Source organism: Limulus polyphemus, unplaced genomic scaffold (genome assembly GCF_000517525.1).
Source record: "Limulus polyphemus unplaced genomic scaffold, Limulus_polyphemus-2.1.2 Scaffold261, whole genome shotgun sequence".
Classification (NCBI taxonomy): Eukaryota; Metazoa; Arthropoda; class Merostomata; order Xiphosura; family Limulidae; genus Limulus; species Limulus polyphemus.
This window is the reverse complement of record NW_013665871.1, coordinates 170532-188163: the sequence shown is the minus strand read 5'-3', so window position 1 is coordinate 188163 and position 17632 is coordinate 170532. Positions and strand designations below refer to the sequence as shown.

General features: G+C 34.2%; 1 long non-coding RNA gene across 1 annotated transcript; it reads right to left on the bottom strand.

The window, feature by feature from the left end:
- Positions 1 to 4802: 4802 nt before the first annotated feature.
- Positions 4803 to 17067, bottom strand: LOC111085172. The gene is made up of 3 exons (XR_002610010.1): positions 16950 to 17067; positions 16569 to 16652; positions 4803 to 6517 (listed from the first exon to the last, which is right to left on the bottom strand). It is a non-coding gene; the product is annotated as an uncharacterized LOC111085172 (long non-coding RNA).
- Between the last annotated feature and the right edge of the window lie 565 nt (positions 17068 to 17632).

Here is a 17632-nt window from a genome sequence, read left to right as displayed (position 1 = left end):
CTGTAGCCTCGTAGCACATTAACTGTAAACAATAACTGTAAACTAGTAGCCTACGTAGCACATTAACTGTTAAACAACAACTGTAAAACTGTAGCCTCGTAGCACATTAACTGTAAACAACACTGTAAAACTGTAGCCTCGTAGCACATTAACTAGTAAAACAACACTGTAAAACTGTAGCCTCGTGCACATTAACTAGTAAAACAACACTGTAAAACTGTAGCCTCGTGCACATTAACTAGTAAAACAACACTGTAAAACTGTAGCCTCGTGCACATTAACTAGTAAAACAACACTGTAAAACTGTAGCCTCGTGCACATTAACTGGTAAAACAACACTGTAATATTTGTTTTCACTTGTGACAGCTTTCCCTTAATGTTCTAAATTTTTGTATCTTCGCTTGTTCAGTAAGTTTGGGCTGTATTGGTTAAAAACAGAAATGTGATACTATCTACCGTTGATGATGGTTAGAGTCCAGGTTGGACAGTGACAATAAGGGTAATGGATACACCACGTTTACTAGTTGCTACACCATTAGGTTTGGTATATATCTTGCATGGTTGTAGAACTAACCTATTGGGATTACAGCCGAAAATATCAATAAGAGCGAAAGTACCTAATTGATAAATCAATGCGTTCTAATCATTCCAAGCTTTCTTTTGTTTCTACTACATTACATACTATTAATTTTATCGTTATATTTGATTAATTACATTAATTACGGGGCTAGTTTTTAGCTCTACAAAAGTAGTTTGCTTTGATCAGAAGTTATTAATACATATATGCCACGTTCTTTGTACAACATATATAAAGAAAACGATCACCATCGAAACTTATCGCTTATGCAAGACCTTACGCCTGTCTTCTATGTAGTTTTAGCAAATAACGAATAAAGCGTGTTTGATTTCTATGCACTCAACATATTTTTGCATCTTATATTCACATTTTAATGCAGTATATGTTTCTATATATATATGAAGGCTCATCCAAACCTTTAATATTTTTCGTTTCCAGATATAATACAACCGTATAGTCAACGTTGCAGACTTTTAAAACGAATAAGAATTATAGAAATATTAAGCATTTAATGCATCATGCCTGTTTCTTTCAGGAACTTGTACACTGTATGCAGGGACGTAGCTAGCACTATTTATTTGCACGGGTTAGGTGGCGTGAGAGCCATATATTCCCTCCGACAGAGGGAATTAACCACTAGTAACGCATTTCGAATACTACTTACTGTAATTTGAAATGAACAGATCTTGTTCTATTTGAGAAAATTGTTTAATATTAAAGAATACAAGAACATAATTAAATAGTCTTTAAAAATACTTTCTTTATTGAAAATGAGGAGACTAATACACTTTTAAGGCATTTTTTTTTTGGAAGGCTAGAATTGTGAGTTAGTGAGGTTAAGCCTCACTCTCTTCCATAGACACGCAACTGACTATTTGTCATTCGGCTCTGTTAATAATATGTGCACATAATCAATGCGGACATAAAATGTAGTACAGTCACATTCAGCAATAGATAAACCCGCAACGTGATATATTAATAGGCAAACCTCCACGATTGTGTCAGCCAGGTGTCACCACTGCTGCTTTTATTCAAAATGTGGAGAAAAATAATGTCGGCGTTACAGTATATAAAATGTAACAAGGCTACTGAAGTGCTGTAACAAATGAATGTTTACGTATCACGTATCAGTGTCATATTGAAATTACGTTATTCGCTCTCAGACTTATCGCTGAGTCACCGGATGACATGGTGTTAAGCAAGCAGCGTTCTCAGTGCAATAAACGAACCTTTAGAACATTTATGACAGGAGTCAAGTTTCATGTGCATCCATGCTGGGTAATGAATAACCCATGGAAGATGACGTAGATATTTAGTTCTTGAGCGCCTTGAGTGTTATCATATCCTGTCGTAGAACATTCTCTGATAGGCAAACCATTTTATATTGAAAAGATAAAAAGAAATAGCGGAAACTTATCATCCATCACTATTATAATGCAATAGAAATTTCAAGCAATAGTTTAAGATAGAATTTTTAAAGACGTAAATAGGAAGTTTTACTTTTAGCGCCAGTAAGACACATAAGGCTGGTGCTTAACTCTGGTTTCCTGTGGCACAAACGTATGAGAATGGTGACACATTCTCCCTAGATGGGATGTTAGACCATCGCAGGTGAACCCCAGCTATCCGTTGGTGCCCATTAGACAGCTGGGTAAATGGGTGAAGTGTCTTGTCCAAGGACACAACCAAATGAAGGGGCAAACCTCGATTCCAATTCAGAAGCACTCACCATTACGCCCCGCCGCCTTTTACTTAATCAAGGTTGAATGGAATAGCTTATTCAGGTCTGCTTTTAATAGTAAAGACCACAAACAGGCGCGAAAATCTTGTAAGAATAGTTTATTATGGGAAAACGGTATTTCATAACGTACCGTCGTGAGGTGATCAGTGAGGTTAATATAATACCATTAGGATCTCTGTTTTCTCTTGCTTTGCGCTTCAATATAAACAAAGTTAGATCCCTTTCGGACTACTAAAATGTTTTGAAAATGTTTGCTTTTATTCACCGTAGTTGTTTCTCTAACATGATTAGAAATTATTAGACTTTGTTTTAGTAGCCCCTCCCCGGAACTTATAACACTAAAAGCCTAGTTTCGATACCCGTAGTAAGCACAGCACAGATAGTCCATTGTTTAGTTTTGCGCTTAACAACAAAATAACAACAAGAGGAACACCCATTAGAGCGCATACCTCCGGCACGCAGCGTTGATCATATTCGGCTCTCAGAAAATACGAAAATGCGTCCATATGTCCTTTGCTATCAACGGACACGGATAATTTTTGGCAGGACAATGAGGAATGATATTCTACATACGTCCACGGAGTTTCATCAAAATCCGATCATTCTTGACTGTGTTATAGAGCAAAAATAGTGTGAACTATCGGTCCCCATATTAACAGATGGGGATTTTTAAAATTTTTGTTACCTTGCTGTGACCTTGACCCCAAAAACTAATCACTTCTAAGTTGGATTATAGGCCAAATGTATACCAACTTTCGTCAAAATCCATTCTGCCGTTTTCGAGAAATCTTGATGATAAACACACGCAGGGGTGAAACACATAACCTCCGCCCACCTTCGGTGGCGGATATAACAAATAAAGTCTTAGCAGCTGAAACTATTCGGTTTTTTTTTTATGTTGGAAACAAGTGATTCTATATGACTGTACACGTCAAATTTCGTTAAGATGATCGTTTTAACGTATTTTAGCATGAGCAAAATCACGACAAGCAAAGACATAATCACCAGCGTTTCTTCTAAAATTATTTTTATCTTAAACAAACATTTAATTATTTTCGTTTGTTTGTTTCGGAATTTCGCGCAATGCTACATAAAGGCCAGATGGAGAGAGGTAGGCCAGCTAGTGACCAGTACCTACCAACAATTCTTCGGCTATTATTATCTGGCTAAATAGTGCAACTTAGCCGTCAGTCTTATAGCACACTATGACCTTTTAAAAAAGAGCACCATTTTGCGGCAATGGGACGCGAACCATAAACTATAGGATTAACCATCTAAGTTCGCTAATGACTTGGCCACGCTCAACCCAATTCTGGGGATAGTACTGACATGTAGGTTAAAAACACCCCCTAAAGCAATAATGCAACATCTAGTTTTTCATACGATTTCCTATTAAAAACAGATGAGTTCCTTGAACCTATTTTACCTTTTAAGGTGTATAGTATTCCCTTAAATAAGGGATATTTTCCATCAGACATAGATGACTTTGAGCTCTTACTATATATGTGTGCACTCGAGAAACTGCATTAATTGCAAAATCTGTAGTCCATGGCAGAATGACACAAAATAAAAAAACAATTTCAAGAAGTCTAGGAAAGTGAAGTCGGGGCATCTTACAGCGTAATAAATAAAGCATATGTTTAACCAACAACAATTCCAACTTTTTCCTGAACCATCGTCCACAAGAATAACCGTGAGATGTTTTTATATGGCTTTTCTTTAGAAATTGTTTTGTGAAACGTTAGCGCACACATACCCAAAACAATAACAAAAACACATTTATTTCATGCAGTCACAGTAACTCGAGATATGGAAATGCTTTATCCGGGAATATGGTAATAACATGGTTTGTGTTTATGCTTTCTAAATCTGATATTAGCAATATTTTAAACATTAATACATACAGCATTATAGCTATCTTTCTAATATATATATATATTACAATGCAGTTGTGTAGGAATCGAGGGTGGGGGCCTGAACCCCCGTTTTTAAATCGGTCCCAGTAAAAAAATGCATCAAAATTAGGACTAGTACTGTCAAGAAAAGCGGGAGAATGCATAAAATTTAATCTAAAACCCAAGAGTTTCTATAGCTCTAAAGCAAACCCTGGACCTCGGGCGTAATGGTTGCGCCTGTGGCGCACATTCCCTCGCTTTGCTCGGTCAAATACCCCCCCCCCCCTCATCCCTTTTAATTTGCTTCCTACACCTCTGCTATGCGACGGATGAGATTTGCAAGTTCACACGAATTAATACCAACTGTGAAGGCCAAGTATATTTTACACTAAAAGAAAATTACTGTTTCTATTACGAGTTGGATTACGAGTGAGGTTTTTACTTGTAACATTTTACACTAGAAACAAATTTGCTCTTTCCATCTTTCATCTGGATTACCAGTTTCCACCAAGTCTAAAAATACACCTTTTAATTAAAACTTCTAATATCTAGTGTTATGATGGTTTCGAAATTCCAGTTAACGTCAAATATCTGATTGTGTAAAATGTAAAGAGTCTAAACAAACATTGCACCATTTAATATAAAAATATCGAAGTGTGCAGAGATTAATTGACGTAATCTTGATTAAAGATTCGAGTAGATAAATAAAAAATATGTTTCGTTTTGCAAGAAATGTAGACAATGGTTGAGTGAATACGAGTAAGGCTATATATGGTGTCTTTTTTATTTTTTGAAGTGCACAAAAAGAGTACATTTGAGATGCTGTGACACGAACTGCTTCACTAACAACATACACAAACACTGTTTTCAGACACGCTACAAACCTGGACTACGTCAAGTGGGTGCCGATTAACCTAAAACAGGTTTCCACTTCGTATAAAACTTAACATGTGAGTCCCGGGCAAATGACGTCACCAGCTCGCTTACTGCAGGAATTTGATGTCATCGCCATCATGCACGAGAAAACGCTGGGTGTCCAATTACTGCTCCATGCAAAGTGGCTATGCTTTTGATGGTTCAAACATCCGTGTCAGAGGCCTCACCGTTCCGGGAGCTATAACGTCAGGACCTATATCGAACGAGCTTGAAGGCATTTTCAAACAAGCAGTCGCATTTCTTGTTAACATGATAATGTGTTCGACCATTAAATACGAAATAAATTAACAATTTCCATCTCAAATGACGGACATAGCTGTCTAAGGAACCATATTGAAAAACGGACGTTGAAAGGAAGAAACTTAATGGCTACGACTCAATGTAGAAACGACCTCAAAAGTTTGCAATGATCATGTCAGGTTCCTGTTGTCGTGCTTATAATAATAAAGAATACTGACTGTATATAGAATCTTTGGATGAGGCTTTCTGGTTGTCATCATCTTAATCTATATTATGTAGAAAATACAGTAAAAGTGTTATTTTATTCATATATTTCCTGGTATTCCATTATGCTTACACAAGGTTTAGGTTATATTTTGGAATGATGCAGTTCCAATTAATACGATTTTTTTACTCGAATTATAATATCTCATTGACTTGAAAAATATTCATACATTGACAGCTGTGGCGAAGGTTTTTATACAGTAAACACCTATTGTAAGCTCGTGGTATATTCCTGCAATCACTTTGTTTGTTTGTTAAACATAAAGCTGTGATCGCCACGAGTATCAATACCCGGTTTGAGCCACTATGGTAGGGGGGCTCCTGCAATTATTAAAAAGTTAATAAACTTTATCTCCTATGAATAATTCTTATTCCGAAACTACCATACGAAAAACTAGATTTAGGTCAATTTTTATCCTTAGCAGTTTATGAGATATCGTTGAAGCTGCTAGGCTTACATGATACTTTAATGTTTAGAGTACTTATACTTCATCATACTAAAATATCTGTGTTGAGTGATGGGTGACTATGGGAATATATTTATTAACCTTATTCAATACTATTTCACTGGATAACTTTTCAAATTTTGGACTCACTGATTCAGTTGGCAGCATTCAGATACATTCTAATCACATGATATGTTTATGTATACATTGTAGAAACGGAATATCTACTAAATTATTACAGAATATCACCATCTTCAGCAAGACCTCGAGACTACTTACCCACATAGACCACTTACTGGTCGTCCCTCAGAGCCCTAGAGTCTCAAACTTCTACTCCCAATCTTACTAACCGGTAAACGCTCTTCTCTCCATACAGTCTGGAACCTTATCTCCATTTTACCCCATCTGAGAATATCATCTGATATGACAGTCATAGGATTAAATAGAAAAACGTCAGAAAAACAGAGTTAAATATATGTTTTACAATGTAGAATGTAGCATTTAAAGGCAATTCACTAGCTGTAAATTATCGTATCGCAGCCAGCCTGATGAGCACTGGTACTGGTCAAAAGGCCTCGTCGTCACTTGGATATGTTAGATTTAGTGTGGCTGACATATTTTAACACATTCTCCTTTACTTTTACTCATAAGTTATTAAAATTATTGACGTAGCTTTCTCCCGTTGAAGCTGTGATCGCATGACCTGCTCCGGGAACAAGAAGAAAAATTAGATGGTTCGCAATTTCTTCTGAGTGATAAATAAGATAATAATACTAAAAATAAATAATTGGTGTTATAAATAAAACAGTAAGTAATATTGTGTTGTTAATCCTTGCCTTAAAAGATCTGATTTTTAAATGACTTAAATAAAATTGATAATAATTATAATTCCCTTACGTAATCTAGTCACACCATAACAGTCGTTGTTTATGAAAGTTGATGATATAATTAGCGCCTAAACCACTACTATGTCTGTTATATCCCAGCCAGTCTGATGAACCCTGGTATTGGAACGTAAAAATTTAAATGGTGAAAATACCAGCGTTTTAAACCACAACTTTTCATACTTAAACATCTCTCTAGTAGGAAGCTGAGGCTTATATAGAAAAAAGACGAGACCTCATTTCTTTTCAACAAAATTTAGAATAACTTGGTGAAACTTATAGACACCGGCTCATCTTCCTTAACAAAATATAAAACGTGGGATGGTCTGGTTATTAGGTCGCTCGAATGGTAATCTGTGGGTCGCGGATTCGATTTCCCGTCACTAAATATGTTCGTCCTTTCAGCCGTGGGAGCGTTATAATGTAATGATCAATCTCACTATTCGTTAGTAAAAGAGTAACCCAAGAGTTGGAGGTGGGTGAGGTTGACTAGCTGCCTCTCTTCCAGTCTGCCACTGCTAAATTAGGGACGGGTAGCACAGAAAGCCCTCGAGTAGCTTTGCGCGAACTTCCAAAACAAATAAACAATAAAACATGAGAACTGGGTGTATGATATACAACAATATGAAATTGTTTGTTACGAAGCAGATAAACTCTCCTGAGTAGCAAGATAATTTCATCTTATATTTGTATCGTATACGATAGGTGTAAGGAAGGTTTTATTAAGCAGGGAAATCAAAACATTAATATAAATGTTCATGTGCAGTTCTTCGCAGAAGCAAGGTATCACAACTATACTATATTACTTTTAGGACTAAAAAAAGCAGTCAGTTTCACAAAAAAATCTAGTATTTTCTATTTATGTTTTCTTGAGATATTGAAGAAGCAGTAAAGAAACACATCTCTCCCTTATGGTAGAGTACCTTATTGCTCGTTAGGAAGATCAAATATTAAATTAGTCACGAGAACAATTTAAAATAGCTATAAAATTACATAGTCGCCCACTTATCCTATATGTCTAATATAGTAAAGACCCTGTGTAAAAAAATAGTAATATATTGCAATCTGATTGCTTATGTGACATCTCATACCCCAAGGGTTACTAACAACAGTATGTAATAAGCTAGAGTTCAAGGAACTGAATAGGTCAGTGTACTTTTTAAAAAATAATATATGTGAAAACAATGAGGACAAACACATTGATTCAGAGATAATTAACACATCAGTTTTGTTTTTTACAAGTACATGTTAAACGAAAACACATTAGTAAAAGAACATTGACACAGTATACAAAGACAAAGACCTGGCTAAAAGACAGATACTGACTTGTGTCATAAAGTTTAAATATTTTGGTTTCTGATTTTACCACCGTAAGAGTAATAATAACGGAAAGTGCTGAGATTTTTATTCTTAAAAAACAAGTCTGAGAAAGCGATAGCTAATCTTTGTAAATTGTTGCAGGATTGGTTAGTGTTATTTGACAGAGACAAATAAAAGAGTAGGTCTAGTCATGTGATTCAGACACAGTTGGAGTTCATTGTGAATAATTTCAAATCCTTTAAGAACAGAATGCAGTGTTTCATTATTGACTCATATCAAGAATTTCAGAATCACCAAGCAAACAACAAGCAGGAACATCTTTGTTACAAGAATAACTTTACAACTTAAATGTTTTAGTCCGAAGCCAGTAAGAATATAAATATATGCAAGAGAGTATTGTATGCTACGGAAGATCCTTTAAATTTTTTGTAAATTATTATCAAGTTTAACATATTAATATTAAATATCACATGTTCTTCTCTATCTGCTTTTTAGCAGTAGCCCTGCAGCAATGTTTCCGTGATATCAGGTTATTTTGGAGAATAGCCATATCAATGATGCACCATTGATCTAGTACACTTTTCTATCAACCGACTAATGTTCTAGTGTTCTAATCTATCAATCAACTGATGTTCTAGTGTTATAATCTATCGCTAATATTTTAGTATTCTAATCTACCAACCAACTAATATTTCAGTGTTCTAATCTGTCAACCAACTAATTAATGTTTTAGTGTTCTAATCTACCAAATAACTAATATTTTAGTGTTCTAATCTACCAACCAACTAATATTTCAGTGTTCTAATCTATCAACCAACTAATATTTTAGTGTTCTTGTCAGGAACTTACTTTTTTATATTATATATAGTAAATTAAAATATATAGGCGTGTTGGGCCAAGGATTCTTCTGTGATTTGTATGTGATAAATTAAAAAAATAATAATAAAAGAACAGCACGTATTCCACTTGTTTTCAAAATAGTATGTATGTACGGAAATTTCTTACACTGTGGAGATCATAGTTATATCATAAACACTATATAGTTATCTTCTTCTTGTCAAAAGTCCACTTAGGCCTATTCAATTGCTGTAGAATTCAGTTGACAAGCCGAACTATTTTTCTCTATTTCTATTGCTAGACTATCCCTGTACAGTTCACTTACGTTGTTGAGTTACCGCGGTTGTATCCTGTACTTCAGAAATCGTTTGCTCCTTTTCCATATTTCTAAAAATCATCTGCCTTTTGTCAAAGTCCACTTAGGCTGGTTCAATTACCTTTGAACACCTTTAGAAGAGTCAACATATTCTCCTTATCTCTTCGAAATTGTTAATCTCACTTTATCATATCAACCGTTAGGCCTTTTACACCCACGATTATTAACTTTGCGTTTAACTTTTCTCTGACCGAATTTCTCCTTCCCGTGACTTCAAATTACTCGCTTCTGCTCTTTTTTTTTGTTCATTTGTTTGCCGCTATTTATACGTTTATCACTTAGGCCTTCTAGAAATCTTTTTTATCCTCGACATAAATGGATTGCACGCAACGTTCGATAGCCTCCACATCAATGAATTATAACAACAATGTACGATTCTTACCGAGTTACGTAATCAAACTTATCATGACTATCGCCTTTAAAAAAAATTGCTTTTAACTCTTGGTATGAAAAAAAGGAAAACAATGATGAAATAGTCACTCACAAAATAAATTAATTAATAATACCTACACTAAACAGCCTGTTATATCTGACAGTCCTAATCTATCAACCAACTAACCCTTTAGTATTCTAAGACTTCCATAAGCATGCTTAAAAAGGTAAAAATGTCCACTGGAGCTATATCGGAGAACTTTGTAGAGGTATGGTTCAATGAGATTGTTGTGATTCTGTAATAACACCACCTTTTCCCGGAAATAGATTTGCCTTAATAGATTGCAACTTTGTCCATGTCATTTCTGTACAGAGCTGAGATTTCTTTGACAGGCCATATCAATCTGATAGCAATGGGAATTGCTCTTAATTTTATATATGATTTTCCTTAGTTGTAGCTTTCTTCTGTGATTAAATCCAGCGCTTACCTTGAAACCTGATGTAAAACACTCCTTGCAATATTTGTATCACGTGTGATGGTCCTGTTCTTCAGTGGATGATAGTAGGTTAATTTCTCTCTTCTTTTTTTCCTGCAGTCATTTAAATACAATCATCCAGCATGAAGGGTCAGTATAAAATTTCATATCTCACATGCTAGGTGTTTTTCATACAGCTTTCTACAGTTGGTCTTCTCTGCAATATATTTCGCCAAGAGCTAGTGAACTTTTTAATTATGAGACTTCATCAACTTCCAATCTTTTGTTGTTGTTGGGACCAGTATATATGCTCAGCTTCATCGTAAAGGCTCTCTCTCTCTTTTTTTAATCAATGTGTTCTTTTTCGTAACCACATTTGTGATTTCGGAGTCCATTGCTGTCCTAAATACTAATCTGAGCTAGTTTTCCTGCTCCTTGGACAGCACTGAAGACTCCATTGTTAGATATGTTATATTCTTTGGCTCTCTCTATCTGTTTCGTTTCCATAATATAAAATGACCCTATGTATTTAGAAAACATATGGGATTAAAACAATAGATAAGTCACATTTAAGGAGAAAATACAATAATGCAAATGCTTCAAAAGATAGACCTTACTTCTTGAAGGCATAACTATCTTTTATCACGTGCGTTCGGAAACTTCATCTCGACCCATAAATGAGTAAAGAGAGATAATAATAAATGTGTAAAATCCCGTGCGCATGCGTTATATAAGTAGCGGTGTGTTGATAAAAAACAAAATAAAAAGCGAAACAAAGCCATATATGTATGCATATAATTTTGAAATTTCATCATACAATTTAATTAACATGTAAAGTTTTTACTTAGGACAGTATATAGAAACCCTAATAGATATATAATTATATTTTGTAAATGTTTATCTGTAATTGTTCACTGGAACTGATGTAACGGCAAAAAAGATCTACTGCGTTTAGAGGATTTACAGTAATTGTTCACTGGAACTGATGTAACGGCAAAAAAGATCTACTGCGTTTAGAGGATTTACAGTAATTGTTCACTGGAACTGATGTAACGGCAAAAAAGATCTACTGCGTTTAGAGGATTTACAAGCCAAGTTTTTTTTTGTTTTTTAAACAGGTGTGAAATGTATTTACTAACACTTAAATAGACTAAAATTCCAAGATCCGTTTTCTTTTCAGTTATGATACATTATTAACTTTGAATAATGTTTTTAGATAATATGTAAACGTCGCTAATAATTCATCAAAAGTACGTATAACGATAAATTAAATAGTATCTTATGCACACGTTAATCAAACGTCCAAGTTATAGACCCTTTAGATTTAGGAAAAGCAGTCAACCAGAAGCAACCGTCGCCATGTAGACTTTGTCAGACTATTTTGAATTGAACAAAGGAGTTAACTGTCACTCTTACAACGCGTTCATGTGCACAGTTGAAAGTGTAAAGTGTGTTCACTTCTCGAACCCTGGACCCTTCGATCCGATCCGCAGCCTGATACACTAAACACTAAGCCAGCGTTTCGCAATCATCGGTCCTCAGACCGCTGACGGTCCATCACGACCACCTGTTCATTTTGCTGAATTTTACGAAAACAAGAAAGAGACAAAAGCGACAAAATGCTCGTACTTGCATTTTAGTGGTCCGCGATGATTTAGGGAAGCAGCGAACAAGTCGCTGGTATCGAAAAGCTAGAGAAACGCTGCACTAGTCCAAACTTGGTTCAACTATACATTACTGTATCTGACTTTGCGTTTTATGTTACCTTTTTTGGTGAATATAAGCTGCTTTTCTCGAACAAGTTATTTTTAACATCAGCAAGAAAACCAGGCAAATAAAAATAAAAGTTGCCACATGTTTTTTTTTTTGGTTTTTTAAAAATCCTGATGAACATGGACGTTCCTCGAAATGATTGCAACTTGTTTCGTCATTTGACCGAAGGTCTGGTAAAGGAGCCTGGGAAAAACAGCCATCTGTAAGAACACTTGTGGTTACAGTACACGTAGAAGTTAGCTGTAGTCAAAAATATATGTCATATTGTTCATACTATTGGGCTTATTTAACTAAATATCCTCACTGATATTTATTTATGTTCAAAGGTTTTACAGATAATGTTATGAGAAAAACTACTTAATGAAGTATTTAGTTTCAAACACACTTTGCTAAGTTTTCTGTGTACAAACAACCGATTGTAAAACAAATATAAATAAGAAAAAAACGATATCCGTCTAAACTATCAAATGTGGTTAAGACAACGTCTCGCGTTATCCAACGTTAAACAAAGCCCTCTGGTGGCATTTTTATTTTTGTTGAATGTTTCAGTTTTCCAATTAACGCACACACTTTAGGGTCAAAACAAGAAAACAAACGTCAGTGATAACCTTAGTTAGACACTGCGATATGAAGCAGAACAGTGATTATTTATAGTGAAATTAACCAAAACAACACAGCATTATATTTACTTCAAAATTAGCTAATAAGTTTGATCTTGGCTGTATATCATTAATTAATAATCTTTTTTTAAAACCCCAGCCTGTTTTTGGTTAATATAAAGAGCAAATGGATGCTTGACGAATTTCTACAAATGTTCAATATCAATATGAAATCGTGATGAGAATTAAATATATATATATTTTTTTGCCATTACACTGAGGCAAAATCAATTTATAGTGTTACCTTCTATAACTCAGGTACTCTCAACCTCATTATTTTTTTTTCATTTAAGTTTGCGTTTTACTGTTAGACTTTACCTGCCACTGTTGTTCTATAGTATAATACGTGAGGTTAGATTTGCGTTTTATAGTTCGACCTTACCAACCCTATTATTCTATACTCTATAGTATAATACGTGAGGTGAGGTTTGTGTTTTGCTGTTAGACTTTACCTACTTCTGTTGTTCTATAGTCTAATACGTGAGATTAGGTTTGCGCTTTACTGTTAAACTTTACCTACTTCTGTTGTTCTATAGTATAATACGTGAGGTTAGGTTAGTGTTTTGCTGTTAGACTTTATCTACTTTTGTTGTTCTATAGTATAATACGTGAGGTTAGGTTTGCGCTTTACTGTTAAACTTTACCTACTTCTGTTGTTCTATAGTATAATACGTGAGGTTAGGTTAGTGTTTTGCTGTTAGACTTTACCTACTTTTGTTGTTCTATAGTATAATACGTGAGGTTAGGTTAGTGTTTTGCTGTTAGACTTTACCTACTTCTGTTGTTCTATAGTATAATACATTGTATAATATTCTGTATTTTAAAACAAACTTTCAACACTTTCTTTAAGAACAAAATTAAAAAGTTTGAATAAAACATCTAGGTGCATAAGCGTATATTGCTTGTATGTTTGACTTTTTGGCGCGAAGCTACAAAAGGGCTGTCTATGTATAATTGTTTCAAATTTTGAATTAATATACTATAGGGAAAGCAGCAATAAAGAAATGACAATCGTCAGTAGTACCCACCCCCAACTCCTAGACTAGTAGGATTTCATCACTCTTATAACACATCCGCAGTCCCAAAATGAAAGACGAGTTTTGCAGCAACGGGACGGAAACCATGAACCCGCCGATGTATAGTTTCAGCACTAAGCCATGCCTGACCCACGTACACACATAAATTTACGTTACATTTTTGATTTTTACAAGTTTGTCATTGGGTTTTTATTGATTTTATATCTCTACTTCTCAATTTTCAAGACTCATTATTACTTTATAAATCGTTTATATATATTTTGCTTGTTTGTGTTTAAGCGGGAAGCTACATAATGGGCTTGCTGTGCTCTGCCTACTACTGGCATTGCAACCCAATTTTTTATGTTATTAGCCCTCAGTTGAGCCCCCAAGAGGCATCTATATTTGACAAATAACAGCTGTTTTCGTTGATCAACGGCGATGATCTGAATTTGCACTTTTAAAATGTTTTGCTTAATACAAATTTTAAAAAAGAAATTTCGATAGCCAAAGTCTGAAGTTAGTGTACGTGTTACTATAGCAACGTGCTACGCAAAGCTAAAAATAAAATTGTACATTATAACAATGACTCTCATGACTTGACTTTTTCATATATATATTTTTTTATTTTCTTATCATCAATGTGCATTGTCTATTGCGGATAATTGGAAGAATATCGAAACAAAGCTACACGAATAAAAGAGCTATAATTGCATCATCTTGATCAAAAACCAATTTAGAGAATGTTATATTAGAAGAAGGAAAAACAACATCTGCATGGAATAATCAATGGGATTTTTAAAAGTTAATTATGGTTTTCGTAAAATCCTGTTACGAACTTACGAAAGAAAAACAAGTCACATGTAAGATTTATTTTACAACACACCACGACTAAGACGTGCTCACAAATTCAACGACCCTCTTGGTACAAGGATTTAAAAGGACAATTTGGTAATCTATTCTTCCTAAAAGGGCGTTAAACATCACTGTATACAAATATCGGACTGTGACCTTCTTTCTTTACAAATCATTGCTTAAGGCCAACTCAAATCAAGGCCAAGGACCAGGTTTCACAACAAAACTACCCGGAATGAATTCACGGATCTGAAAAACTCAAAATTGCTCTAGAAATTCACCATGACCATAAAAGATTCACTAAGTCGAAATATCAAGAACCTATTCTAGTTTAATTTGAAAGCAATCGAGGCAGCAAAGGTATGGGGAAGGTACAGTGGCCTGCTTTCAGGTGCATACACTTTTTATGTAATTATTCAAGATATATGGAGCATATAATCTTAATCTGGTTAAAAAAAACACTATATATTGTACCTTATTCGTGTCAACAGCTTCGCTTTTCCAAAATTTATCATCTTTACGTGAGTTAAATTAACTAGATCAGTGGATTGGATGTGCTTTTTTATTTTATTTTTGACTCGGTTCCTCGTGGTTTGATAAATAAAAAAAGTACGTATCTTTAGGAGTGAGGAAAAAAGTACGTATTTTTAGGAGTAAGGGAAAACTATGTATTTTAGGAGTAAGGGAAAAACTATGTATTTTAGGAGTAACAAACTATGGTTTTATACATCGCTCTGTGATTCCTTTAGGGTTGTAGCTCGTGATTAATTCGATTTTATATGTAACACTCTAATGATAAAAAAATGTTTATAGGTTTTATTTAGTAAAGAATTTAGTTTTTTTTTGTTTAACACTGTTCTTTGGGGTTATATTTGAATGCTATTACGTAAACATACATAATGTCTCACAAGTTTTGGAACAAATATTGCACAAAGAATTGCAAGCCGAAAACATAATTTGTTCTTATCAAAGAAGCTGTGAATTTCATCCAGAACGAAACTTGAGGCCTAAAGTGTTTATATTATTTTCTCAAATTACAAATCTCCATACTTTGACTTCAGTAAAATTGATAAGTACTGTAGACATGGAGTCAAAATAGGGATTTGTAGCTTGAGAAACTAATGTAGACACTATTTACAGCCTTGTTTGTTTACCTTTTTTTCGAGTCCCTAGCTGTAAGATTGAAAATATAATCTTTATATTTTGATTCAGTTTGTCTCTGTACTTTTTTGACGATTCCTATTCCCCATTTTGAAATTAACAAATTTCACGAATCTTGTATACGTGGTTTTTGTGTTGTTCGTAAGTTGATAAATATGTGAGTAACATTTATGTTGCATACTGTTAAAACACACGTGTAAGTATAGGCCCAATGAGGTAAGTAAAGCATAATTTAAACACCATACATATAAATATAGACTGTTAGTTTCAGAAACTCTTCTCACTATGAAAATGTACACACTTTCTTAGAACCATTAAACAGATTATGCATTTTTATATCATATACGTATTTGTTTATTTTTGTTTTGTTTTACTAGACTGAAAAATTTCCAGCTCATGTTCTGATTAACATGTACTTATTGAAGGTGAAATTATTCTTGATAAAGAAAAAATTAATGCTATAAAACCAAATGTATTAGCTCACTTAACGGTGACATTTATACTGTAAATCGCTTGATAGATTTGAATTTGATTAAAGGCTTACTTTTCTCCTTGAAATGAGAAGTATTCGTAAGTAACAAGATTGGCCAGATAGATAACAAAGACGTTTCTTTTAGGAACTCAGTTAATACACTCAATACACATAATACATTATATTCTGTATAACTACTGTGCAAAGAAACACTGGGAAAAAATTCTAAAATCAATACAATCCGATCGATTGTGAGTAAGGTACTTACTTGGCTTATTGTCTGTCTTGACTTTGACTGTACAAGCTTTAAGCTTTAAAATTATTAACTTTAGATTCAAATTGATGCATCTCTCTGAAAATAAAAAATAAATTTAAAACACATGTTGATAATACTTTTAAAAATAATATAAAAACAAAGAACTAAAATTATGTTTTTCCTGTTATTTATTGGTTTCTTTTGTTACTGAGACTTATTGTGTTTATAAAAATTTTTGACATATCAAGATCTTCATTGTCTAGGTTAGAGAAGCATTAGTAAGCGATCAGACTCCTATTAAAACTAAATAATAGTATTTAAGAATTAGGCTTTTCTGCTGTATGAAGTCTGCTTTTCTATAAATATTTATGTTTAATATACTTTGACACTTACGCAGTTTCACACATTCACTTAGCCAAGCAGGAGACTAGTTATCTAAGGAGAAGGACAAAATGATTAAAATCATGATTATTTCACGACTACATCGTACATCAGAAACAGTTCTTATCTGATACGAAACGTCAGTTACAGAAGAGTTCTTCATGTAGCCAAGTAAGTCACGGGCTATAATACCTCTGTGATATCGTAAATATGTGTTTTTATTTTATCTTTATGGCAAAGCTACTAAGGCTATCTGTCGCATTCCGTCTTAATAAAGGAGTTAGCAGAAAGGATCACATATAAAGTGTAATAAACTTAAAATAAGACCCAAAACTCGAGCGCTTTCGAATATTTGACTATTCTTCTTCAGGAGAACAAAGGGTGTCACATCCCCTAATTTTGAACTATTGACCAGAGGGAAAGTAGCCAGTTGGCAGCACTCTACTACCCGTTATCCACGCTAAGGGATTTCCCATCACTGTTAGAACACAGCTTAAAGTGGGGGAAATATTTTGTGGTGATGTACGGGTTCGAAACTGGCTTTCTAGCTCCGTAATTCAAAATGTATCGAAGTGGTATGTTTCAGATGCGACTGAAGCAAATGTGTTTTATCACCACACTTATCCAAGTATGATAACTTAATTAATTCTTTTCATATCTTTAATCATAAAAATACATTTTTGAACTTAAATAAT